Source organism: Micromys minutus (genome assembly GCF_963924665.1).
Source record: "Micromys minutus genome assembly, chromosome: 1".
Lineage (NCBI taxonomy): Eukaryota > Metazoa > Chordata > Mammalia > Rodentia > Muridae > Micromys > Micromys minutus.
Genome location: NC_137969.1, coordinates 102,746,828 through 102,773,641, shown reverse-complemented (window position 1 = coordinate 102,773,641; position 26,814 = coordinate 102,746,828). Strand labels below are relative to the sequence as shown.

The following is a 26,814-nucleotide window of genomic DNA, read 5'->3' as shown; positions in this document are numbered from 1 at the left end:
AATTCTTTCCACCTTCTTACACTTAAAAGCCCCAGGCAGATGACCTTTCTAACCAGTTCCTCTGGGGCTTGTACACTGCAAAGGAAGTGAGGTTCTGGGGAGCCAGCAAAGGGGAACCAAGGTCTGGGTCAGCTGGTGCTCGCTCCACACAGACACCACAACCAACCACTTCTCTTTCCTTTTTCCTTCTCCTTAAAGAAAACAAAACAAAACCAAAACCAAAAACAAAAAAAACAAAAAACAAACAAACAAAAAAAAAAAAACCAAATCAGGCTGGAGAGGTGCCTCAGAGAGGTTTAGAGCACTGGCTAATTCTTCCAGAGGCCCAGAGTTCAATTCCCAGCACTCAGATGGTGGCTCACAACCATCTATAGCTCAAGTTCTAGGTGATCTGACAACCTCACACAGACATAAATACAGGCAGAACTCCAATTCACATTCGTGGAGTGACACCGCTGGGGCAGATAAAGAGACAAGCCAGATTCTGTTAAATAATAACTACAACTAAACTAAACTGAACAAACCATTTTGGTCAGTCTGTTGCTATGTAGCCCATACTAGCTTCAAATTCAATATCCTCCTGCCTCTGCCTCCCCGGTGTTGAGATTTCAGGTATGTGTCATGATACTCAGCCACCACGGCCACTTTTGAGTAACACAAGGCATGTCTGTGCATACTGCCCCATCACAGAGAGCAGAGTCCGTGCATTAAAAAACTATCACCAGGCTCAGTTAGAAAGCTTGCCTGGCATGCGAAAGGCCCTGGGATCTATCCCCAGCCCGGAATAAACTGGGCACGGAGGTATGAGCCTGTAAACCCCAGCACTCCGTCAGAAATGCAGGATCATCTGTGGCTGCAGAGTGAATTCGAGGCCAGCCTGGACTACACAAGAGCCAGCCCCAAAACCAAGTATAACCTAGCCCTGTTACTCTTTTTTATTTTTATTTTTTCAGATTTTTAAAAACTTAAATAAAACTTTATTTTTCGTGTATGTATATGTGTGAGCACATTCGCACCATAGCACGTGTGCAAGTCCAAGGATAACTTGTAGGAGTTGGTTCTCTCCTCCCATGTGGGACCCTGGGATCCAATTCAGATCACTGAGGTGGGCAGCAAGATTTCAGATCTGTGTCCCTTTCGTCCTCCCAAGGAAACCCCACAGACAACATATTCACAAGAATTAACGGCTCAGCCCGTGTGTCTTGGTTGGTTTTAGATAATTCAGAGACAGGATGCAGAGGCTGGCTCACAGTAGGTCAGCAGTCCACCTCTGAGCTATACCTCAGCCCCTCTCTTATCTCTCACGGTGGTTTTAAAGCTAAAGAGAAACCTCCAAAACAGACTCCCTGGCCCAGTGACCCCATGCCACCAGGGGCAGGACAACCTTTGCTGTGGCCAACAGGAGGCTGAATGTTAGAGACAAGCAGGCCAGACTGAGCCCAGCCCCACGCCTCCCCTAGCATGCTGAATCACAAGCCATCTCCAATGGGAGTCTGCAAATGATACAAGGTGACTCACTTAAAAGATCTCTCCTGGGCTTAGTATGGAAAACAGTTTAGGGGGATAAAGGAAAGAACTAACACAGTGGGGGAAAGGTTTGGATAGCATTGTGAAGGCCTAGCTAGAATTAGGAAATAGACTCCCTTTGGGGAGGCATTCTACATGCCTGTCACTTCGTGAATGAAGAAACAGCCAGAGCCAACAGTGTGGTCTGGGTTTCTGTGTCCCTGTGATACCAACTGGCTCTGACACTTGGACTCCCTGTCTGTACCCACTTCCTACCCACTGCGGCTCCAGTGTCCCTGTCTAGTCGCTGACCCCCACCCCCCACCCCAGTCAGCTCCAAATTCAAGTCACAACCCGCTTCTGGCTACAGCGGCCACCCAGACCCTGAGTCTTCAGTTTGTCCTCACCACTCACTCAGACCGTTTTCTTCTGCTTCCTCAACACAAAACCACACACGTTATAATTAGCCTCTCACCCCAGTCACTCTACCCATGGAATCCCCCTGTGTGGGTTTAGGATGGCACCTTGGCCTCCTCCTGAACAAAGCACCTGCTGTGGCTTGCAGAAGGAAGGAAGACACTCACAAGAAGAGAGCAAACTTTCCATTTTCAGAAGCCTCCCTTCCTCTCACCTCTAGGACAGCAGTTCAGGGGGTGGGGTGAGGGGTGGAGCAAGGGAGGGCACATTCCCAGCAGTAACTGGATCAAAGGGCCCTATGGTCAAAACCTACCAGCTCCAAGTCTGGCGCCCACAAGCTGGGTGGTCTTAAGAAAGTTGCTGGACCTCTCTTCAGAAAACGGAAGCTGAGAAACATCACCGCCTCACCTCGAGGCTTAAGATTCTGAGGCTGATCTGTGTGGAGAGCTTAATCCTGAACATTGCACCCAATGAACTCACTGGTGAGTTTTAACTGGGTGGCAATCCTGCTACTGGTAAAATGCAGCCTGTCCCAAAGGCCTCCCTGAGATGGCTCAGCCGTGCACAAAAAGAGCCAAGTAGAGCTGCACTTGCTTTATAGCCTGGAGCCATTTGAACTGTCTGGTTGGGGCTCAGGCTGTGGGCAGCTCAGGGGCCGGAATGGCTGAGTAGCATGTGTGAAGTCTAGACATCTGCACTGTTTTGGTGGTGGCTGCATGCTCAGAATCCCAGCTGTGAAGGCTAAAGCAAGCAGGGCAGAGAGTGCAAGGTTATCCTCAGCTACACAGCAAATTCAAGGCCAGCCTAGGCTACCTGAGACCCTGGCTCAGCGGCTCTTCACTAGATGCAAACAAGGATTTTGAACTACTAAATTCTGCAATGACCCTAGGCCTGGAAGGCACATATTAAACTCCAGAACATCTATCACGCTCAGAAGCAAGCATGGGCTGGGCAGAGCACAGTAAGTCATGGAATGGTGGAACAGCAGAAGCCCAGCCTTCACAGGAGAGCAAGGAAGCAGCTCTACCTGTGGGGCAGGGTCTTCTGTCCTGCTGAGCTCAAGCCCCGTTCATGCATAGGTGACGGATGAACACCCACAGTCAGAGAGGGCAGGGCCGTGGCCATCTAGGATTTGTTTCCTAAGTCCCCAGACCACAAAATGCTACCCCAGCAGATTCCTTTCATCTCTAGCAATTCCTCAGCAACACACAGGAAAATTAATTACAAGGCCAGGCCAGCTCAACAAGGGTCATAATCAAGATTCACCAGACAGGGCCCGGGTCGGTGGGAGGTTATCTCCTCACTCCTTTCAAAGGATGTGGTACACCCATGGGAGGGACTGCCTGCTTTCTATACGGCCCAGCAAGTCCCAGCTCCCCTAGTTTGCCTCATTAGGGTTTCCAGTCTAACTGCCAACTGTCACACTGTGTGGGTCACTCTGACTATTAACAGATCTCTGCCTTCCTCCAGAAACCTCCACTCCTCAGCAAGTTCTGTTAACTGTTTTTGGTTTTGTTTTGAAGCTAGGTTTTACTGTGTCACCAGGCCTGGCCTCTAACTCCTAAACATAAGCCATCCCCTGCCTCAACCTCAGGATAAAGCATTCTCTCTGCTTCTTTTGTTTTTAATTTGTTTTTGTTGTTGCTGTTGTTTTGTTTTGAAGACAGGGTTTCTCTGTGGTGACCTAGCTGGCCTAGAACTCACTCTGTAGACCAGGCTGGCCTTGAACTCCTGAGATCCACCTGCCTCTGCCTCCTGAGTGCTGAGATTATAGGCCTGTTCCACCAATGCCCAGCTCAGTGTCTCTGCTTAACCACAGTGGAACCAAAGTTGCCAATGTTTTTAATTGACACTTAGCCCGTAGTCACTGTAGCTGGGCGGGCTGAACACAAAGGGTTGAACCATGAGACGAACTGGCTACCTCACACGTGCCTGTGAGAGAAAGAGGCAGACGCTATGAGAGCAATGGGGTTTCCTTTGCCCCAAGAGTTATGACGAAACTGCTGACACATTTGTTTGTTTGTTTACAGCTAGAATCTCCATGAACATCTAGTCTCCAGATACCAAAATAGCCCTCAGACAAGATGTAACAGGCTATCGAGATGACTCAACAAATATGGGTGCCCGTTGTCCAGTCCTCTGGCACACTTGTTATGACACATAGGCTTGCACGTGCACGTGCATAGTAGTGCATGTGCATAGTAGTACACACACACACAGAACACTCTATTTGTAAGTACACTGCTGCTGTCTTCAGACACACCAGAATAGGGCATCAGATCCCATTACAGATGGTTGTGAGCCATCATGTGGTTGCTGGGAATTGAACTCGGGACCTCTGGAAGAGCAGTAAGTGCCCTTAACCACTGATCTCTCCAGCCCCCAGAACACTCTAGAGGCTGGTCTGCTGTAACCCATAAATTATCTCCAAACTCACTTTATCCAGTCTCTCAAGTGACTCCCAGGGGCCTTTTCTTCTTGACTTCCTCTTCTAGGCTGTGGTTCTCAACCTTCCTAATGCTGTGACCCTTTATACAGTTCTTCATGTTGTAGTGACCCCTGACCACACATTTTTTCATTGCTACTTTGTAACTATAACTATCTGAGATACAGTCTATCTGACCCCCCCCCAAGGGGTCAAGACCCACAGGTTGAGAATCACTGCTCTAGCATGACACAAGCATCCAGGGACAACTGCGAATGAGTCCGTGACCTGGAGTGGCCCTCAAATGACCCATCAGAACTGCATTCACTGTGTCCCTGAGGCAGCGGGCAGGACCCAAGAATGGATCTTCCAGTAGGAAATGAAGCCAGGGAGGACTCACTATCATTAGACCAAGGGAGTCCCAGAAATCAGGAACTGTTCTGCACACCCCAAGGAGGGAAGGAGCAACTGGAGCAACTGTTACTTACTAACAAGGGCCAGTATGCTCCTGGCAGTCTAGATCTCCATGGATAGGACACCAGGAACTACAGCTCTGGGTTGACTTAAAAACCCTGGTCCTCAGTGCCTGTTGAGCCAGACAAGCCTTACAACAGGATTGTCCCACTAGCAGCCAGGCACGCTAGAATGACTGAGAGGTCTCCTGTCAATTCCTGGATGACTCAGATTGTGAAGCATGGTGGGTCAGTCACAGGAAACATGGGAGAGCTGGCGAGTCACTGTCACCAGACAGTAATGCACCTGCAGAGGGAATATAGCTCACTGCTGCATCTCTTGGGGCCAAAGGAAGGAGATGGACTCATCCCTAAGTACAGGGAAAGAATGCTGGGTGGACATTCAGAACCCCCTCATGCCGAGCCTGGAGTATCAAACCTTAGAACTCCCAGGAATCCGCATCACCCAGAAGAGCCAAGATTTTAGAACATTCTTTCACCAAGATCATCTAGGCTGCAAATACAAATGAACAGGTGGTCCTGTAGCCTCATCCCTGCCCCAAGACAATGATTTGTCCTCAAGTGAGCTCAGTGGCCACTCCAGAGGTCTGGGACACTCCAGGTCCTTCCACGCCAATGATGAGGTACCCTAGTGAAAGAAGACACCTCACATGCATCTGCCACGCCCATAACATCTTTTCCCCATATCCACAGGCAGAGGAGTGTGAGGAGCAGACATAAGGCCCCAAATGATGCAGACCAGGGGCAGCTGTGCACGAGGAAGAGACTCCCATTCTTGGAACCACAAGGGCTCCCAGGTGTCAGGACTGTTAGGCATCCATGTGTTAAAAGGCACAGAAAGTCAGGGTTTGGGGAGGTAGCTCAACGGGTTAAGTGCTTGACTTATGTTCAATCCACAGAGCCCATTCGAAAGCCTACATGTGGTGGCTCAACCATAACCCCTCGCACGGGCCTCTCGGGCTTCCACACTTGCACACCATACCTGCACACACTTAAGTGTGCCCACACACATGGGAACACGGACTCACACAAAGGCACAGGAAGAAGCCGCTAGGTCTGGGCTGAACATACACACACTTGTCCTTACGCCTTCCACTACTGGCTCAGCATGTGTATGTTGCATTCACGCCAGTGACCCAAGAAGATGAAGCCCGGGTGGGAGTGCACGGGTTCCACACAGATGCTTGATCGTGGTGAGCTTCCCTGCCTTAAGGCCAACTAGAACTGGTCTCCACACATAAAAGATGGGAGGGCCACACAAGCTGTGAGTTCGACAGCCTTTGGGGAGGGACGAGGAAGTGACAAGACACAGGTTCGGGGGAACAGTTCAGTCATGGGAAGGGGATTTCAGCACAGGGAGTGAATGCATCACAAAATTTCACAAGGAGAGGAAGTTTTGTAGCAACACTGCCCCAGCCAGCAAGCCCTGCGCAGCCCTGCCCAGCCCATCCATTAGCTGTACCCAGCCTCATCTTACCTCCACCAACATGCAAAGAGCCTGTGCACCCTCTGGACCCAGTTGTACACAGTCCCCTGTGCAGAAGACTCCAGAGGAGAGCAGGGAGCTGGGGCCTGACAGTTATGCCTTGCAGTCCTTCAAGTTCAAGGAGATGCCAGCTTGGAGATATTTATCTCTAAGGTGGCTTCAAAGCAAAAATGATCTCCTAGCAGACGCTCACCCATCAGGGAGGGTGAAACAGATAACAGCAGCAGGGTGTGCAACACAAGTGGCACTAAGCCAGGCATGGCAGCTCTCAGCAAGTACAGACAAACACAATACCATAGTAAACACAAAACAATAGCTTAAATGCAGGGCTACTCACTGTAATCACAGTCCCAAGGGTGAAGCCTGGAGGCTGGACCAGGCAGCTCCACCCGGACCCACACTTGGGGAGGTAGGCAGCAGCTCCTGCTTTCGAGGTGCACGTAGGTCTCACACAGGTAGCCCCCAGGCTGATCTGGGTGTGGTTACTTGCACATGAGTGAGTGGAAGGACCTGTGTTCAGTTCTGGAAGGTGGGTTGTTTGTTTGTTTTTAAGATTTTTATTTTATTTATATGAGTACACTGTAACTGTCTTCAGACACACCAGAAGGCGGCATTGGACCCAATTACAACTGGTTGTGAGCCACCATGTGGTTGCTGGGAACTGAACTCAGGACCTCTAGAAGAGCAGTCAGTGCTCTTAACTACTGAGCCATCTCTCCAGCTCCAAGGGGATGCAATTTAAAAAAGAACTCTTCAACTGGAAAAGATTGCTCAGTGGCTAAAAGCGCCCGGGAATTTGCAGGGGACTCAGTTCCAACAAACACAGGCATTCACACATGCACGGACGCACGGACGGACGCACGCACAGAAAAATAAGTCTTTTTTTAAAAAAAAAAAAAAAAAAAGGTCAACTCTCCTTAGGAAGACACTTTGTTTTGTTTGTCTACTATGACTAAGGAACACTCACTCCCACCCTGAACTAATTTAAGATGAGAAGAGGTTGCCTTTGGGGCTCCAGGGAATCCAGACTCAAGGGTATTACATCTCCCAGCAGCATCTGCTCACCCAGAAATCTATCTCTAGAAGGAAAAGTGGGAGATACAGAGAAGAGGTCAGAGTGCTACACAGCCAGCCTATGGCAGCTGGAGCCAGGCAGAGTGGCTCAGTCCGACCCATGTGCACCTGGGGAACAGAGTTGCCCTCTTGTACTGACACAGCGGCCCAGGAGATCTGCACCCCAAGCCCAGGGAGTGGCCTCTCGAGGTGGCAAAGGCTGAAGCCATGAGTATCTCTCCAGCACTGACAGTCACCTGTGACCTCTGCTCTTAGGTCAGTCTCTGTCTTAGTCAGGGTTTCTATTCCTGCACAGAACATCATGACCAAGGAGGAAGTTGGGGAGGAAAGGGTTTATTCAGCTTACACTTCCACATTGCTGTTCATAACCAAAGGAAGTCAGGACAGGAACTCACATAGGACAGGAACTCACACAGGACAGGAACTTGGAGGCAGGAGTGGATGCAGAAGCCATGGAGGGATGGCTGCTTACTGAATTGCTTCCCCTGGCTTGCTCAGCCTGCTTTCTTATAGAACCAGTCCAGGGATGGCACCACCCACAATGGGCTGGGCCATTCCATCCTTGATCACTAGTTGAGAAAATGCCTTACAGCTGGATCTCAGGGAGGCATTTCCTCAAGGGAGGCTCCTTTCTCTGTAATAACTCCAGCCTGTGTCAAGTTGACGAACAAAACCAGCCAGTATAGAGATGATCAAGTCAATGGATCTCCACTTAGCATGGACCTTCAGTCCTGGCTGTTCAGGGCCGAGGCGAAAGGACTACTTGAGCCCGTGAGTTCTAGGGCCAGTCTAGGCAACACAACAAGACCCTATCTCAACTCAAAAGTGGGGGAAAGGGGGTCTTAAAGAGGTAGCTCTGTTGGCCAGGAACTTACTTAGTGTGCATGAAGTCCTGAGTTCAACCCCAGCCAGCACTATATAAAACAGATATGGTGCTGTTCACCTGTAATCTTAGTACTTGACACGGAGAAAGAAGGAGCAAGAGTTAGGGGCAGCCTAGGCTACAAGGAGTCCCTGCTCACAAGAAGAAAAAGAAGGAATTACACACTACCTAAGACAAAGGAAAGGATTCACTGGCCAGGACACCAGAACCAAGTGGACCTGAAGCCTAAACACATCACATGGGCCATGATGCTCTAACTCCTGCAAACCATCTAAGCTGAGATGATGCTCCAAGCCCAGAGTGGCAGCCCAGGCGTGGTGGTTTGGATGGGAATGCCTCCCACAGGTGCAGATATTTGAATGCTTTGTCTGGCCCCTAGCTGGTGAAACTGTTTTGGGAAGAATTATGAAGTATGGCCTTGTTGGGGGGCTGGGGAGTGTCGCTGGGGTGGGCTTTGAGGTTTCACAATCTCACTCAGTCTTGCTCTCTCTCTCTGACTCCAACGTTTGGGTAAGATGTGAGCTTTCAGCTAGAGTTGCTATGCTCCGGCCATAACATGGACACTAACCCTCTCTTCACAGCAACACAACAGTAACTAAGAGAGAAGCCTTCTTCAAGCACTAGAGAGAGGTTTCCAGAGCTAGCAGGACAGAGAACTGACACAGAGGTGGCCGGGAGAGGCCAGGAGACCACAGAGGGAGAGGCTTGGGTAAAGAGTAGCCAGCAACAGTATCACTCTGCTCCTTGAGACCAGTCTAGAGGATACAAGCTTGCCAGACCAGCATGTGAACGTGTGCAGCCATTACACTCTGAGAAGAGGACCCAGGCATCACCTTCCTGCCTGTCCCCCATGTCCATGGCACCTTAAGTACCCTGTACCTGAAACCAATGCCACCCAGAGAACACACAGAAGGGCAGCCAGACCAGTAAGCTTTACATAAGCTCCCCTTGCTGGCTGGTTCCACTTCCCGGACGCGCCCAACAGAAGCACCAGGAAAACGTTTAGTTTTAAGCTCTGTTTGGGCTGACTTCTCTGTTCGGCAGGCCCAGAGCCTGTGGCTGCTTGCCTAGTTCTGAACTCATAGTAGACTCAAACAAAAAGCACACACCCCAGAAAGGTCCCTGTGGCTGAGATGGGGCTGAACAGACAGGCCTATTTTGTGGCTGACCAATATGGACTACCTTGAATTGTTTGAGATGGGGTTGGAAAGAGGTTGGGGGAGGGGAGTCTTACTCTGTTGTCCAAGACAACCTCAAATGACTCTCCTGCTTTAGCAGCTGACACTGATACCTTCCAGCCTGGCCACATCTGTTTGTGCCTACCCCTTAGAGGAACTTCCCTTAGGGAATACCAAAGCCTGGTAATGCCCACCATACCCCCTTACCAAGGAGGAAAAAACATCTAAGCCACCTTTCTTGCTCTTTAAATCTCACCTACTCTCAATAGGCTGACATCTGCCAAAGGCCTTCTGTGCCAACTCCATCTAAGTCCCGCAGGAGCGGTGGTCCACAGTGCTACTGCAAACTCCTGCTGGCCCAATGGCAGTGGCAGCAGCTGAGGCTGCTCATGCCCTCTGGATACCACAATGGCAGGGGGAGACTTCAGCAGGACCATCACAGTCCCCCACTTGTTTCTCAAAGGCACTCCCCCCGAGGACCGCATCATCTTAGGGAGCACTGAAGTCTCCCTGCTACTCTACTGAAACAGACCCAACAACATGGCTACATTACAGAACAGCTGCAGAGGGCAGGCAGGCAGTGGGCTGGCTCAAAGCTTAGGGCTGCCCAGGCTCCTGGACGCACCACTGCGCTTCTCCCAGCTCTGCAGGCTTCCCTCGCCACGGAGCTTCCTCCACTGCCACAGCCAGCAAGTGGGATACCAGTGTCCCAGGTCAAGCAGGGGTCTGTCAGTGGGATCTCTGAGATCGGAAGGCGGGTGAGGACTTTGCCTAGTCCTGTCGGGAATGGATACATTGTAAAGACACATTCTGGTGTGAACGGATACATTGTAAAGACACCCCTGCCTTTGCCCATCAAGGTTATTGAAACAATGGACCCCAGGAATCTGAAATCTATTCAGGGCTCTCAGGCTGAGAGAAGGACAAGCCAGAGGAATTCCCTCCCAGAAAGAGATCTCATACGGTTCCATGACTTGCTGAAGAGACTAGAGCTGAAACATTGACTGGCCATCAATGGCTGGGACCACGTGACCTGGACTGCTTAGCTAACCTCAGGGTCCTGAAGATGACCCTAGTGTGTATGGTTGGGGGGGCTATGAACCTTCTTTTGTTGTTCTTCCCAGGGTGAGCACATTGAACACATCTCCCTTTTCTGCTTTTCACCATTGCTTACTTTTTAATTGGCTTACTAAGGACAGGTGGTTGTGTCTGGCTTGTTGGGGCTGCCAGGCCCCTAGGCTCTGACAGCCATTTTCATTTGTAGGGTACAGTCTATCACATACCAGGAAGAACTAACCCTCCGCTACCACCTTTCTAGGTCACTGTTACACAAGTCACCCCACCCCACCCCCGCCCTCTTTTGTCTCATCTTTCTCAGTGATTTATCACCACTTACTGAAATGGGCCCTGAAGCCAGTGTCTGCTTCTTTGGGGTCTGACTTCTCTTCTGTCGGGTGCCACATACACTTGAAGCTGTTAAAGTCAGCCAGCTTGACTCCCCTCCATCGGTCTCTCATCAGTTTATTCACAGGCCCCAGGGAACGGGCCCTGGAAAGTGGAGAGCTCTCCCATACCTCCCCCTCCCCTGATGATTACATTTCATTTTGGGTCACCTGAATTATCAGACAGTCTCCCCACCTCGAGGCAGGACACCAACCAGATCATGATAGTTTCTGCTAGGCCCCTCACCATGTCGCCTAACAGTCACAGGCTCTGATGTGGATGTCTTGAGGGACATTTATTCAGTGCCCTGCAGATCCCCAGAATAGCACATGTGACTAAAACCTAAAACTGAGAGTAACAAAGGAGACACTTACCCCCCACCCTTTCCTTCGCTGGCAAAATGAGTTATGTTTGACAGTCCAGCGGGAGCTGGCTTTAAGCTGAAAAACCTAAGTCCAACACCCTTTGAAGGGATGAACCCAGGAAGGAACTCAGCAGGGTACAGAACAGGTAGGAATTTTCCACTTGCCATCCATAAAACTTGGACAGAGACTGAAGCCTTTCATAAATGGAAATCATTGAGACAGAATGCCAACCCTGATTCCCTGGGCCAAACTTAAAAAAAAAAACAAAAAAACAAAAAACAAAAAACAAAACAAAACAACAAAAAAAAAAAAAAACAAAGCTCTATTTCAGAAGCCTAGCTTCTGAATGTTAAATACATATATTAAGTGGGAGTGAATGTGGAGTGGCCAGGAAGAAGAGGAGGACCCATGAGATGGGGGGGGGGGGGCTCAAGGGAGAAGAGAGGGGAGGGGAGGGGAACAGAACACACATAATTTGGAAGCAGAAGGGGGAATATTGGGGAGCCAGGGTATATGAGGAGGCAGAGGGAACAAGGTATGACAAGAAATCAACCAAAAGGATACAATGCCATAAGGGAATGTGTTACTTTATAAGCTCATTAAAAAGACAAGTAAATAAAGGTGTCTTTTGACAGCCTAACTTGTGATCAGTCCCACCCGCTGAGACAGAGGCAGTGGTTTGCTCGGTGGAACGGAGCCATGTATGCTGCCCCTTACCCTGCTGTAAGAAAGCCCCTTAAGCTCTCTCCTGGCTCAGTCTGCAGATCTCCTGAGTTTTGTCTCCTGGTTTCTAGACATTATAAACTGGTCATAGCTTCTTCCTCTCTCCAATTAGGCTAAACTGTAAATCAATCCTATCTTCTGATTTCTTTTGAAATCCAGGTTAATGAAGCTATGGATTATGGCTCCCAATGTCCACCCATACATCCATGGACTCCCTGTGGCCCAGTGTGGGGGAATAGGGCAGGGGCAGTTAAGGTAGGCTTGAGGTCCTGTTTCAAGGGTAGCTGCCAGCCTCCAGGAAGATACCCATGATGGGCACAACGTGTTTGCTGCTGTTTCAGGTGAAGCCTGTTCCTGGTGGGCAGCGATGGGTTGGTATTTTAATAAGGGGAAGTCCATTCGACCGTCCTGAGTAAGCCGCCTGAGCCGGCTGTGTTCAACAGGGTCTCTGGAGAACACCTCCCAGCAAACCTGCCACAGCCTGTGGTAGTCAGGAACCCCACTAAAGTGAAGTAGAGAAAGGGGGCAGGTCTAGGAGTGTGAGCAACTGTGGGCTGAGTAAGAGCCACAAGACCCAGAAGAACATGAGAAGTCACAGGAAACACAGTCGGACCAAAAGTCTCTGACTTTGAAAGTGTCAATACCCCCCCTGGAAACCTCCATTCTTGGAAAGTCTCTGGGCTCTGGTTCCAGGATTTCTGTTCTGGGAGCTCCAGGGCAGATAGAACCCAATTTGACCCTGGCTTGTAATTTTAAGGCCCCTCTCTGTCCCCATCCTAGGACAGCATCCTCCCCAGACCCCTGACTTACACACACACACAGCCATCAAAGCCATCTGATTAGAGACCCCAGTGACATGAGGCCACCCCAGCTGTGCTATCCTTCAAGGCAGCCATATCTGTGGTTCTGCTGAAGCAAAAACTAAGGCCTTCCTTCCCTAGGCTGTGAGACCAGGCAAGTCCCTGCCAGGGCCACACCCACAGGCAGCAAGCCAGACGCTCTAGGCCACCACTCCCTCCACATAGTGTCTGGGAGACAGAAAACTGAGATAAATGAGTTCAAACAACAAGAAAAGTGAGACCCAGGCCAGCATCAGCACGTGGATGCTAACCAGCTACCTACGAGAAGGACCCAGGGTTAACCCCAGGCCAGGTAGCACGGACCAACCAGCTCTGTTGCTGAGCCATGCCCACTGCCTTCAAGATACAGGACTGCCACATGCTTAGACCAACCTTCCCCCCCTCTACATAATTGCCTTTTCCTCCATTCCTGGGATCCAGCCATCTGCACTCCTGAAAGGCGCACCTTCAGAACATCCCACTTAGCCCTGAGCCATTTGCAAAGACAAGAGAGAACACCTGGTCCCATTACCAGTCCTGCATACCTTTCTGCAGCTGGGCTCCCAGCCCTGCTCTGGCCACTGTTCCTTCCTGGCTGCTCGCTCCTACCTTGGCCCTCAGGACTGTTCTGGTTGGTCCTCTGCCCGGCTGAGATGTCTGTCTTAACCATAGGTCTCTGTCATGAGTTGGGGGTACAGTCTGAGATGGGGTGAGGGGAGACATGCTGCAGGGGGCTGGGTCCACTCTTACAACAAGGCACCCTTCAACAGGAAGACAAGGCTCTGTGGTGAGCCTTCTCTGCAGGTCGTGGGACAAGCCTATCCCCATTCTCTGCCCTGTAAATAGCAGGGCTGTTCTACAATGTGGGCCTGATTGTTTTCCTGTATGGGTCAATTCAGGGACGTGGGGTAAGCTAAGCAAGGAGAAAGGCTGCCTTAGAGACTGGGGGTTAGACCTGAGGCAAGGAGACCACCCTGCCCAGTACCCACACTATGCAGGCCACTGCCCACCAGGCACAGCCAAGGGCCACCTTCTTGACCCAGAGGACACAGTTTTATCAGTCACCCGAAGCCTCAAAGCTTTCCCAACCCCTCGACACTAGAGTGTGGGGTTGAGGAAACACTCCAGGAAAACAGATGTGTTTTCTTTACACGGCCCTCAGACCTCAGTAGTAATTAATGTTCAGAGAACAGCTCATCCACAGAGCAAATGATTTCTTCCGAGATTATATTTAAAAAAAAAAAAAACCTTGAAGGAATTTCCTCACTAGCAAAGAGGCCTGTGTTTCCCAACACCTGAAAGTATCCCCCAAATCCCCAAATATGCAGAACTCAGTCTCGGAGATGCTAACTCAGCAACCAGCAAAGGACGACAGCCAACCCAGACCCTACAATATGATGCATCAGTTTGTCTACAGTTAAAAAAAAAAAAAAGCAAGAGTGAGTGTCTATTTTCAAAGTTATGTGTGTCTTCCTTAGAACAAAACAAAACTTTAAGAGAAAAAAAAAAAAAGGCTAGCGAGGGATTTACTGTAGGAGCTGCTGCCAAATGAAACCTGGCTGGCCGGCCACCAAACTCACCACATTTCGGTGCCACTCACAAGCATTAACTCATCCTGTTTAGTCGAAAAGCATGCCACATAATACATCTTACATCGGTGTGTGGCTCAGACGCTGCCACTAGCTAGCTGGCAGGCCTAGACACTTGAGGCCAGGCTGATCAGTGGCTCAGCCGGAATGGGCCACGCACAACTATCAAGCCGATTATCGTCCTCCCTCAGAGCCCACCGTGCCCTGGGAGCTATCAGGCTGTGGGCACCTCTAGTCACACCCACCAAGGACAAGCCTATGGTGATGTTGCTTTTTCATCCCAGGTCAGGGGACCCACCTCTCTCCCTGATGAACTTTGAGAGGAAAAGTTAAGCACCATTCTGCGTAAATTGAATAAGCTATTTAAGCACAGTTAAAGGCTACTAGCGTTTTGAGTTCTGTGTCGGAATCCCCCCCCCCCCCGTCTTTACCATAAACATCCTTCCCATGCAGTCTGGAATTGATTAAAATTGCTAGGCACAGGCATTTGATGGGTGTTGAACAGGGAACCACAGGCCCAAGAAACAGCTAGGTTACCCTCATGTCAGGCTGTTCTGGACACTTCTAAGGCACCCTGAAGACACTCCAGCAGCTGCAGAGGACCACTGTAACCACGGCTGAACACACAGCATGTTTTAGGCATTACTGTTCCTGATAGAGTCTGGACCAGCCTGGGAATGCAACACTCCAAAGCTTCACAAGTCTGAGCAATGCCTAGCTTATCAAGCAGGTATTTTCACTTGGACCACAGAGGGCACACCTGACACACACACACACACACACACACACACACAACCTGCCTCCAGGCCATGTAACCAGGCTGATCAGCCCACTTTTCAAGTTAGTAGGGAGACCCCTTCCCATGCTATTCTCTGATGTCATAACTTTAGCCCCAATGAAAGCCTCCCTCCAGTGTCTTTGCCTATTTCAGATTCTCATTATAGACTGACTGGGCTGAGCTAGTAGCACCAAGAGGAGACAATGGGGCAGCAACAGTGGTGGCGGTGGCGACGCTACCAGCAGCAGCCATAGAACCAAGGTGGTAGCCGAAGGGGCTGGGAGATGGCTCAGTGCGCAAAATACGAGGGTTTGCATTCATATCCTCACAACCCACATGCAACAGGGCACAACCATGTGTGCCTGACTCCCAGAAGTCCTACAGTGAGATGAGAGGCAGAGCCAGGTTAATGCCTAGAAATTACCAACCAGAAGCCTCCAGTACACAGAAGCAAACGAGAAACCCTGCCTCAAACAAGGTGAGACCCGACACAAGGATGTACTCCGGCCTCTACATACATGACATGGCATGCAGCACACCCACTTGTATGCACAAATACATACACCAGACACACACACACACACACACACACACACCCCACTGGCTGCAGGGTTGGTGGCCAGTGACAAAGAAGACAAAGGATGGTAAAGTAGTGAAAGTTGGTTTGAGATAGGGTCTTACTGCTTAGTTCTGCCTGACGTGGCACTCTATTGTAGATAAGGCTGGCTTCGAACCTGCTTCTAACTCCTGATTGGATGCTGGAATAAAGGTGTGTGCCACCATACCCGGCTTGGAGAGAGCTGCAGAGAGCCAAAGAGGAAGGATTGTAGGCCTTAGTCACAGAGTTGGAAGAGCTACCAAGTCCTAGAAACACCCCAGGCTTCACCATTAAGACACTGGCTGCTGGTAGGAGCCACAGGTCCCAACACCCAAGGCACAGGGACTGTAACACTAGCTTACAATGACTGTTGCTGCCATGCACTGCTGCTAAGAGCCAAGGGTGACACTGTCTGCCCAGTGCTGAAGCCCAGAGTAGTTACACTTAAAACTCAAGCACCTTCGACCACACACCTCTGGCCACCAGAATCAGGAGCAAAAAAGCTACAAGTTCTCAGACTCAGAAGGCTCCAACACTTGAGGGCTTCGGGCTGTCAATCCATCAACTACTGAGAATTTCTGGGGAGAACATGAGGCCCCCAGATGGATGGCTGGTAACCTATCATCCCCCTGTGCAAGTCTCTCCACATAGAGGACTCTCCACTCTTCTGTAAATGCCTAACTATCTCTAAAACCCAGCTCTGGCGGACACCATCAGGGACTCGGGAGATGGCTCATTTGGTAGAAGATTTTGCTATACAAGCAAGAAGACCCAAGTTGGGATCCCCAACACCCACATAAAAGAGTCAAGCAGGTGGCATATGCATATAACCTCAGAGCTGGAGGCAGAGACAGGTAGATCTCAGGAATTCATTGGCCAGACAATCTATACAAAACCAGCCTTTAGCTTCCATATGAACACACACACACGCAGGTAATAAAAAGATAAATAAAATATCACCAGCTACCTTCAGATTAAAACCTCAGCTCTGTACCTTACAGCAGTAGTTTGGCTGCCTAATCTGTCTCCCATGAAAGGTGAGACCCCCACACAAGGCTGTACTCCGGCCTCTACATACATGACCTGGCATGCACACACACCCACTTGTGTGCATAAATACACACATCTGTTCGTTCCTTTCTACCTCAACTCTCTGGGTCTGCCGTTACACCTATAACGCCACCAGGCCGTCCAGAAAAATGATCTGAGAAAAAGGAGTCTCCCGTGCCAGCTCCCCAGTATCACGTGCAGAACCTGCTCACACCCAAAGCACACATAGCTTGGTACCTGCTGCTGTCGAGGAGGACACCAAATGCCAGCAAGGGGACCAGAGCTACCCACGTGGAATCAAGCAGGGGGTGAGACGTGGAAACACGTCTTGGGGTGTACATAAGATGTGTGCCTAGATGTGACCGGAGGCAGTCGGTCCTACTTGGATGCTGGAGGTGAGCTGGCTTGGGCAGAGGCCTGGGGTCCATCCTGAGTGGAGTCCTGAGCCAGCAGGGGTCAGCACAGTTACTCTGTGCGTTCTCCATTCTAGTAGTGTTTCTCCCACTGACAAAGCAGTGTGAAGCTTTGCATGCTGTGTGCAGGCTCCCCAAAGTTGTCTTGCCTGATCAGCAACCTGCTTTCCTGGCCACTTACATCAGTACAGCCTTTGAAGAACAACAGTCACCTCCCAAAGTCCTTCCTCAGCACCCAGTCAGCGCCTGGAAGCCTCAACCCTTTACCTCGTGCGTGTGGTCCAATCACCACCATGCTGAAAGAAATGCCTTTTTTTTTTTTTTAAAAAAGCACACTTACTTTTATGCATAAATATTTATTATATATAAGTACACTGTAGCTGTCTTCAGACACACAGGAAGAGGGCATCAGATCCCATTACAGATGGTTGTGAGTCACCATGTGGTTGCTGGGATTTGAACTCAGGACCTCTGGAAGAGCAGTCAGTGCTTTTAACCTCCGAGCCATGAAAGAAATGCCCTGAAAGAAATGCCTTGAACCCAATCAGCCTACCGGTGGATAGTCCCCTCCCCCTCCACACATGCAGGACACAGTAGGGAGTGTTCTCCTTCATGCCAAGTGGGCAAGCTGCAATTCCACACAGCAGACAACACGGCTTATGGCTCTGCAGAGCCTGGCCCGTAGGTATGGCAGGTCATATCCAAGGGACAAGTCAGGATGTTCCCAAGAACAGGAAAGAGAGGGCAGAGGACCCATCCCCCTGCCTGGCAGCTCCTCGGAGCTCCAACCCCTGCTCCCACCCTGCCTCAGCAGAGCACTGGACAACACTGGCTTCTTTTAGGACTGGGGCTGCCTGGTGCCTGGCTGCTCAGCTGCTTGCCTCTCACTTCTCCCAGCGCCAGCTCAATCACTTTGCTTCCGATCCATTAAATGTCAGCCTCCGGTGAAAAGGAGAGGGAGCTGTCCCTGTGGACGACAGGCAGGCTTGACGGGAGGAAGGGCTATGTGTCCTTTTTTCTCTACAGCAACCGTGAGGCCAGTCACAGCAGAGGCATGGGGATGCCCAGGACAGAACTGACAGCCCCTCTAGACAGCCCCACCCCCAGCCACCTCCAAAGGCTTTCCCGGGTGCCATTATGTTTTTACCACACCAGCATCCCACACAGCATGGCCTGTGATCAACACTCAGCAAGTCTGTCATGGAGGCTGTGTGTCCCTCCCAACCGCACACAGACAGACCCAAGAAACTTTGTTGTCCAACTGCCTGCATCAAGGCCAGGAGGTGGAGCAATAGAAGGGGCTTAGACAACTATGTAGGCCAAGCAAGGGAGGGGCTGCAGCACCTTAGCCCAGCCTCAACAGCTCTCCTGCCTGACTCAGTTCAAGCATTTCTGCAAGGACTGTGGAACTGGTCCCTTATGTCACAAGAGCACAAAGAGAATGAGGAAACCAAGAGACAGCAAAGGGTCAGAGAGCTGAGATGCTCACAGCAGGAGGAGAGGGGATCAGGAAGTCATTAAAGAAATAAAGAGTGTAGTTCGGGCCAAACTTCCCCACATGCTGTTCAGGGGAAGCTTGAAAAGAGCCTTTTAAGAAAGACCCCACCAAGCAGAGGAGGGCTTAACCCCACAAAAATCCAAGCCACAGAGGCAGAAGAGCAGGAAGGCAGGCCTACACATCACCTGCCCAGTTCCTTCCTCTAACCCCAGGAAGCTGCTTCTCCCCAGACTGAAACTCACAGTCTAGAAGGCCCACCTGCAGCCCTCTGGGCCCCCTGGGAAACTCCCCACTACTTCCTGGTGAGACTTGCTAGGTAACAGCGGAATGTGACCCCCCTTCCTGCCCCAGGGCAAAGCCCACAAATTGAGAAGCCCTGAAAGAGGTGAGAATTTGTGTTCCAGGCTGTGGAGAAGCTGAAAGAACAATGTATGTAGGAATGCCCTGACACCCACTGGACCCATACAGTCTTGTTGGCACACCCAGACCATCTGTTGGCCATCTGCTGCCAAGCCCTGACCTGGTCCTTAGACCTGGCTGTCATGTACTTTTCTCACTGACCTTGAAGCAATGCCATAGCTGCTGGTCCTGCAGAATGCTGGGTGTTGGGAAGATGGTGTTCATCCCTGCATAGGCGAGCTAGGGTCCAGCAACATCACCGCCTCCATAAAGCAGCCAAGCCAGCAGCTACTGACTGAGAAGGACCCGCCTATCGGGATCCGGCCCAGTGACACTGTGGCCAACCTCATCCCACACCTACCTTGGGGGTGGGGGGGGTGTCCTGTGCCCGGTCAGGCACCTGCAACACTCCATACCTCCACCCACAGCTCGGGTGCGGCCGGGTCACATACAGGGAAATGTGGGCCTGACCTCATCATGCTCCCAGCAGGGGTGGGGCCTGGCAAGCTCAGCAACACTGAGAGTTTTCAGAAGCCATGGGGTGCAGCCACCAGAGTGGCAGGCAGGAACAATGCTCAGAAAGACCCAGGCCTAGCGCTTCAAAGGTCAGGCACACAAACCAGGGACATGGTCACAGATATCCAAACACATGGATATGGGCACAGAACAACTCCCAACTGTTGGTATACACACTCCGCCTCATACATGCACTCACCTATCCGGGACAGGGCCAAACCACTGACACCTAAAGGAAACCCAGGAGGAGGGCAAGTCCCCAACATAGATGCTGTCTCCTGTGGCCATGCCTACAACAGGCTGTTTTCCAGTTACTGCCAACTCTGTGCCTTACACTCTGACTTCACTAATTTCATAGTTGGTTTTTCTGTTGTTCGTGGCCTCAAACCAACATGTAACCAAAACTGACCCTGAACTGCCGAGCCGCCTGAGATTACAGGTGTGTCCCATCAGACCTGTATACAGTGTCCTCTAGCAGAGCTATGTCCACTGTTCTAGTTTTACAGGCTTCTAGAAGTTACTGGTGACACAGAGAGTGAGCAGGTGGGCTTTCCTTTCTCCCTGGTCTTCCCTGCAAAGCCCCTGCAGCACAGCTCTCGGGTATCCTCCAGAGGGAGCATGTAGCATCCCACACACGTGACAGGGATCTCCTCTCATCACTGTGCTACACTGTCAGCACACTCCACAGAACTGTCGCCAAAGTGACTCAGGACAGGATAAGGTCAACAGGCCACCGGGGAGCAGCGAATGTCCTCTTAGGAAGAACACATGGGACCACTGAGCTGACGTTCAAATCGTGGATCGAAATCAAACATGAACGGTTGTTGCCCAGTGCCAGCACACGGACCCATGGCTGGACTGATTCCTCCCTCTAAAACACCTTTACGGCCAGAGATGGCTTTGTGGGTGAAGACGTCCACCGCCAAGCCTGACAACCTGAGTTCAATCCCAGAAGCAGAGAACGGAGTCCAGCGAGTTGTCCTTTGACCACTTGAGCCACAGTACACACACACACACACACACACACACACACACACACACACACACACTCACACACACACACCAAACAAATAAGTAAATAAAGTCCACACAATAAATTTAGAATCAATTGATATTGACAAAAACTGTTCACCTAGACAAGACAAACTGTCCTGTAACAATCCGTAAGTTATGAATCCTCCAGTGGAGGATCCCAACGGAGCCTCCCCTCCCGACATGATGTCTCTCTCTCTCCCTTCCATCCAAAGGAAAGGCCTCTCTCTCCTGCCTCCCCTCTTCCTCTCCTCCCTTAAACATCTTAATCCATGCAATGCGATTCAAACTCACAGAATAAAACTCCCGGACATCCACTGTATCTTAACATCGACACCACAGACCTTAAGAGCAAAGTGAAAAAGACCGGAGCGCGTACGTACAGGTTTCACCTGGCTGACAAGTGAGACTCCATTAAAAGCAGCCAGCAAGACAGAAGAAGAGGCTCAGCCGGGAAAGGCATCAGAAAGTTCCAGCTCCAGGAGGAGTCCACATGTAGGAGGGAACAGACTCTCTCAAGCTGTCCTCTGATCTCCACAGATGTGCCCTGGGGTGTGTACCCCCACTCCCCACCTCTGCACATAGAATAAATAAAAGGGAAAAAATTAAGAATTGGGTATCAGTGAGGATCTGGAACACTCGGCCCCTGCTGATGAGCAAGAGGGACAGACAACCCATCAGCCAAGAGCACAGGCCCAGGTCATAGGAACCCCGCTCACCAGGGCTCAGGGACAGGCAGTGTGGCCACAGCATCGATCTCCAGCAGACACCTGCCACAGCGGAGGGAGGGAACTGGGAGCGGGATCCACTACCAAGATCCTTTGGGAAACTAGGCCAGCAAGTTCTACCAAAGCCAAGAGCCACACTCCCGGTGACCCAGCAGTGCCCCACCCCAAGGTCAAGGTCTCTGAATGACAGCTCTGAGGCAGCAGAGAGTATCTATGGAAGCGCTATTTATCCTGACTTCCTGTTTTCCTGTGGCTGCTCTCACCAATTACTAAAGCCCAGAGGCTTAAAACAACAGGAACTGACTCTCCCATTATCTCTAGAGGATAGAAGTTTTGTGTCAATGTCACTGAGCCAAAGTCAAGGACACTATTAGACTCCCATTCCCTCCACAAACCCCCAAAAATTACATCCAGTCTCTCCCTGGGTGTGGTGGCTACAAAGGGTCCTAGATTGTGGGGGATCTTGGTACCCCAGGTTCTTTCAAGAGCAGAACTGGTCCCCGGCCCCTGAGACTAAGAAGACTTCGATCTATAATTTGCAACTGGAGACCTCTAAGATCCCAGCTAACCTTCAGGCATTTCCTTCCTACTAAGGACCAAGGGAAGGCCTTCCGTCTTAGTCCTTAGAGCTCATCAGAGCCCCAGGGAGGGCCGGGAGATGGCTCAGTGGGTAAAGTGCTCACTGCACTAACCTGGCTTTGAGTCCCAGAATCCAAATAAATCCAAATACAGTAGCATCTATCTGGAACTCCAATTCCCCTCCAGGGAGACAGGAGGTGAATACAGGAGAAGCCCCCAGAAGATCATGGGTCAGTAAGTCTGGCACACACAAAGAAAACGAATGAGTAAATGAGACCCTGTTTCATTATGGTGAAAGGTGAAGACTCTGAGCTACTCTGAGTCCTCAGACCTCCAAAAGAACATATGGCACAACCAGGACCTGATGCGCGCGCACACACACACACACACACACACACACACACACACAATGTTAAAGGGGAAAATTGGAATACCTTCCAGACATTCAGAGCAATGTCTGATGACGGGTTTTATCCCAGGCAGGTTGGGATAAAACCCATTCTGGCAGCCCACTGTTGCAGAGTCCAGTTTATTCCCACAGAACATCCTCTTTTCAGCATCTTGACTCCTCTGTCTGTCTATTTCTCCCGCACCCCGGGGGATGCCTGTTGGCTGCATTTGGGTACTCCCAGATAAGCCCAAAGGAGCGCTCCATTAAAAGACCTTTAATCTGCTCACACTCACAGGAGGTAGTCACACAAGACCACATGAACAAGGTGCTAGGGTCAGCGCCTGACATCCCTAGGAGAGCTATACAACCCGCGGAGAGCTACAAACAACAAAGAAACTCAGGACAGCTGAGTGTGGGTCTCAAGAGTCGGGTGTGCCTCCCATATGCACTGTTGCCTGCACCACCCCACATGCATGGGTAACAAACCCAGGCCTCCCAGGTTCCCAGGGGAAGAGAAGACATCAGTCTACAGTGTTCTCAGGGGTCTATGTTATCTGCACAAATGAGCAGTCCCCTGGTTCCGTCTAACACACACCATCTAGGATCATGATGGCCGTGACTTCTAAACATGAGGCTACTGAGGGGAGGAGGATGACAGCAGACACAGGTTATCTGGGGTGGTCTCCTCGCCCAATTCCCATCCCATATGTCTAGTTCAGAGGATACTCCAAAAGACTCAGCTACACAGTATCCTCGTGGGACCAGCTCTGCATATGAAGACCACAAGAGAAGAGAAAAATGGCCTATGTCCTAACAGCCCTTTTAAATATGATGTCAGACATCTCCATGAACCCATATACCATCTCTTCTCCTACCTGACCTTAGCAACCCCACTCGGGGTCTGTCTTCCCCAGAAGTTTAACATTTGCTGTTTGCCTAAGCCCTCTTGCCAGGCTGCAGGAGGCTACAGAGAACTCTCCTGCAGCTGTGAATAGAAAGCGCTGAGAAGGGCCAGCATCTCTGCAGCAGACTACCTGGGGCCCTGGTTCCACCTGCCCTCTGGGAGCCAGCATCCACGCGCCGCAGAACGGCAGGCAGAAATCTGTGAGGCCCTGGCTTGTAGCTGGGAACTCAGTGGTGCATCTTGAAAGCCGATCACCAGAAGGCTCCTCTCATGGGCTCCGCTCATGTGCACAACAGCATCACCGCACGCAGGCTGTCCATAGGGAAATGGGAGTCCTTTGTGAGATATTAATAGCCTGGCCAGATGTGGGTGTGCCTGAGGTCTTTTCCTATTGAGGTGTCAGGTCCCCACAGCTGCACAGGCATCAGACCCTCCTCTCAGGCTACTAAAAGCGAGTCACATGGTATTGGGGGTAACAGGTATTTATGAGGTGGCTCTCCTCCCACAAAGGCATGGGCTCACACAAACACAATATGCAGGCTGAGCAAACCACCACTGACTTCAGGATACAACCATGATGTGGAATGCAGGACTGCTCTGTCGGCATGTATGCCTGCATGCTACCTACATGCCACCTGCATGCCACCTACATGCCACCTGCATGCCACCTACATGCCAGAGAGGGCATCAGATCCTTTTATAATTGGTTGTGAGCCACCATGCAGTTGCTGGAAACTGAACTCAGGACCTCTGGAAGAGCAGCCAGTGCTCTTAACCACTGAGCCATCTCACCAGCCTAAGTACACTCTATCTTTACCCCAACAGAAAACAAAGACAAGGTATGCCTGCACAATGCTGGGCCTTCAGGGTGAAGTCTCACCTCAGGTAGGGCAGGGCTGGTACCTCAAGAGAAAAATGGCCTGTGTGGTGACCCTCTCCAGCACCCCACAGAACGCTGCTTAGGAGCTGTCCTTAGTAACCCAGGAATGATAGTATTCTTGCCCAACCCCAGCAGGATGGGAGCAAACTCAAACCCAAGGCAGCCATAGCATTCCAGATCCACACTGCTCGACACACACACCACTGATTGCAAGAATGACCAGGACAGCAAAGTGAATACTTTCTCATAATCTATGTCATTTAATCCAGTACACAAATATGCACCATACGGCCTGCTAACATGTACTCAACACACTTCAGAGAGGGGTGTTGTGCAATGCCTTCCAAGCAAGCTTGGAAGAGCCACACTCCAGCACCTGGGCCAGGCATGGTACTCACCTGTAGAACTGGGAGGTATGGGCACTAAGCATGGGAGAGCAGTATGTCCCATCCTGGGGCTGCTAACATAAATGTTAGGCTCCAATACCAAGTCTCAGATCAGGGCTGGCCCCTCTGTGCTTGAAGAGGCTGGACAGTGCCAAACTGTATATCTCCTGTCATTTCAGAGACACTGGAGGACCCGCCTACCATGTTTTACATTTCTCATGCAATGTCTGCTGGTGACCTACACTCTGGTCCTAGTTAGTATCTGGCTGATGCTACCAAGGTGAGAGTTCTGTACACTAATGGGTCTTGGAGCTTTTGGCTCTACACCTACTAGACCCTGGATGCCCAAGGGGGAAGAGCCTGGGCATTATTCCAGGTCACAGCCTCACAGGACTGTACCAACAAGACCAGAGAGACCCTCTTTGGAACATATGGAAACTTCTCTCCCATTTTACTGTCTTCTAATTAAATCCACAGTGGCCCTGCTTAAAGCTTATATTTTTAGACACTTAACTAAAAATAAGGCGCCCTCCTATATAAAAGTTGTCAGTGTCAAGGCAGTTGAGCATACTGAGGGTAGCACACTTGAGTACTAGGTACACTTGGTGGGTGGGCACACTTAGGGGCAGATACACTCAGCTACGCCTACCCCAGGGCTGGGCACACTTGGGCAGTGCTGTGGCATGCACACAACAGGCTTCGTAAGGCCGCACGGCTGGAGCTGAGAGATTCTAGATGGCTCAGAGGTTACGAATACTTCTTGCTCTTGCAGAGAACTGGAATCCAGTTCCCAGCACCCACAGCAGGCTGTTCACAGCCACCGGTAAGTCCAGGTCCAGGAGATCCAATACCCTCTTTTGACCTCCATGGGTACCTTCACACATGTAGCACACAAACATACAAACACGGACACATAAATATAATAAATATACACATCTTAAAAAAAAAAAAACAAGAAAAAACGAAACCAAGCATAGTGACACACACCTTTAATCCCAGCACTTGAGAGGCAGAGGCTTGCAGATCTGTGAGTTCAAGGCCAGCCTGGTCTACAGAGTGAGTGAGTTCCAGGAGAGCCAGAGCTAGACCCTGTCTTAAAAACAAAATAAAACAAAACACAAGAAAGCTACAGAACTGGGAAACCAGCCGGAGCACAACAAAGACAGAATTTTAAAGTAGCTTCAGAGTGCAACAGGACCCAGACCTCTTTACCTCCCATACTCTGTACGTCCGTTTACCACAGGCAAGAGCATAGCTCCAAGAACAGAACTCCAGGTGAGCTATAGCTTTGTAACTTGCCGCCAAGCAAGACCTGTCCCTAATCCTGACATCTGCCCTGTCATATGCTCACTATTCCCCAAAAGGCCCAAGAGACACCCAAGCACCCCCAAACCATGCTCGTTAGCCAGGCCTCCCAGAACCTTCTGGCTGCTGCCTTCCCTGCCTGGACACACCAGCTTCTCCCAGAGGCCACTCTAGGATTCTTGGCTAGATTTCCACCATAGCGTCATAGAGAAGGGGGGGGTCAGGGGCAACAGGAAGGACAATGCCTGTTTTGTCCCCACTCTCAGGACCCACTACAGGCAGAGCTGCTCCTATGGGCCACTTCACGCTGGGAAAGATCCTGACAATTTATTCAATTTATTTTAGTTTCCACCTCGCTGCAAAGCCCTGCAAAATATTCCTAAGTATTTCCTTTCTAGGCAGCCTTTTATATGCAAACGACAGCATTCCCCCTTATCCTCGGGAGCTGCCCTCCAAGACCTCCGTGGGGTGACACAGCGTGGAGGGAGAGCTCCGTGTTTTTTTTAAGCACACTGAAACACTAGGGCTTTCTAAAAATTAGACACACTGAGATTGCAAGAACAGCTAGAGACAGGACTGAACAGCAGAGCCCTCTCTCTTCCTGCTCTCAAACACTTCACTGTCCTGTGCTTTCTCCTGGTTGATTTCGGGGGAACAAACATGCACACAGTCAAACAGCAGATAAGGGGACGACTATATCTGTGATGTGAATGCCGAGCCTTCACAGTATGGTGCCCCACCCATGACAAAAGAGCACCAATACCTTTCCAGAGCTACTGAGATGGGGTGGCATAGCTACCACACTTGCAGCAGGGCCCACACACAACAGCCCTCCTGTGGCCTAGACAAACCCAGAGGGCCTCAGATGTCCACATCCCTGAACGTACAATTGTAGTGACCATAAAGGGCTGGTATGTCACCCTCCCAGCCCCTATCTGAGCTGCCACCTCCACAGA

The 26,814-nt window shown here is 50.6% G+C and overlaps 1 protein-coding gene across 4 annotated transcripts in view; it reads right to left on the bottom strand.

The window, feature by feature from the left end:
• Positions 1 to 26,814, bottom strand: part of SEMA4D (semaphorin 4D) — a 99,974-nt gene that overhangs the window by 43,855 nt on the left and 29,305 nt on the right. The gene's annotated exons all lie outside the window — the stretch shown is intronic.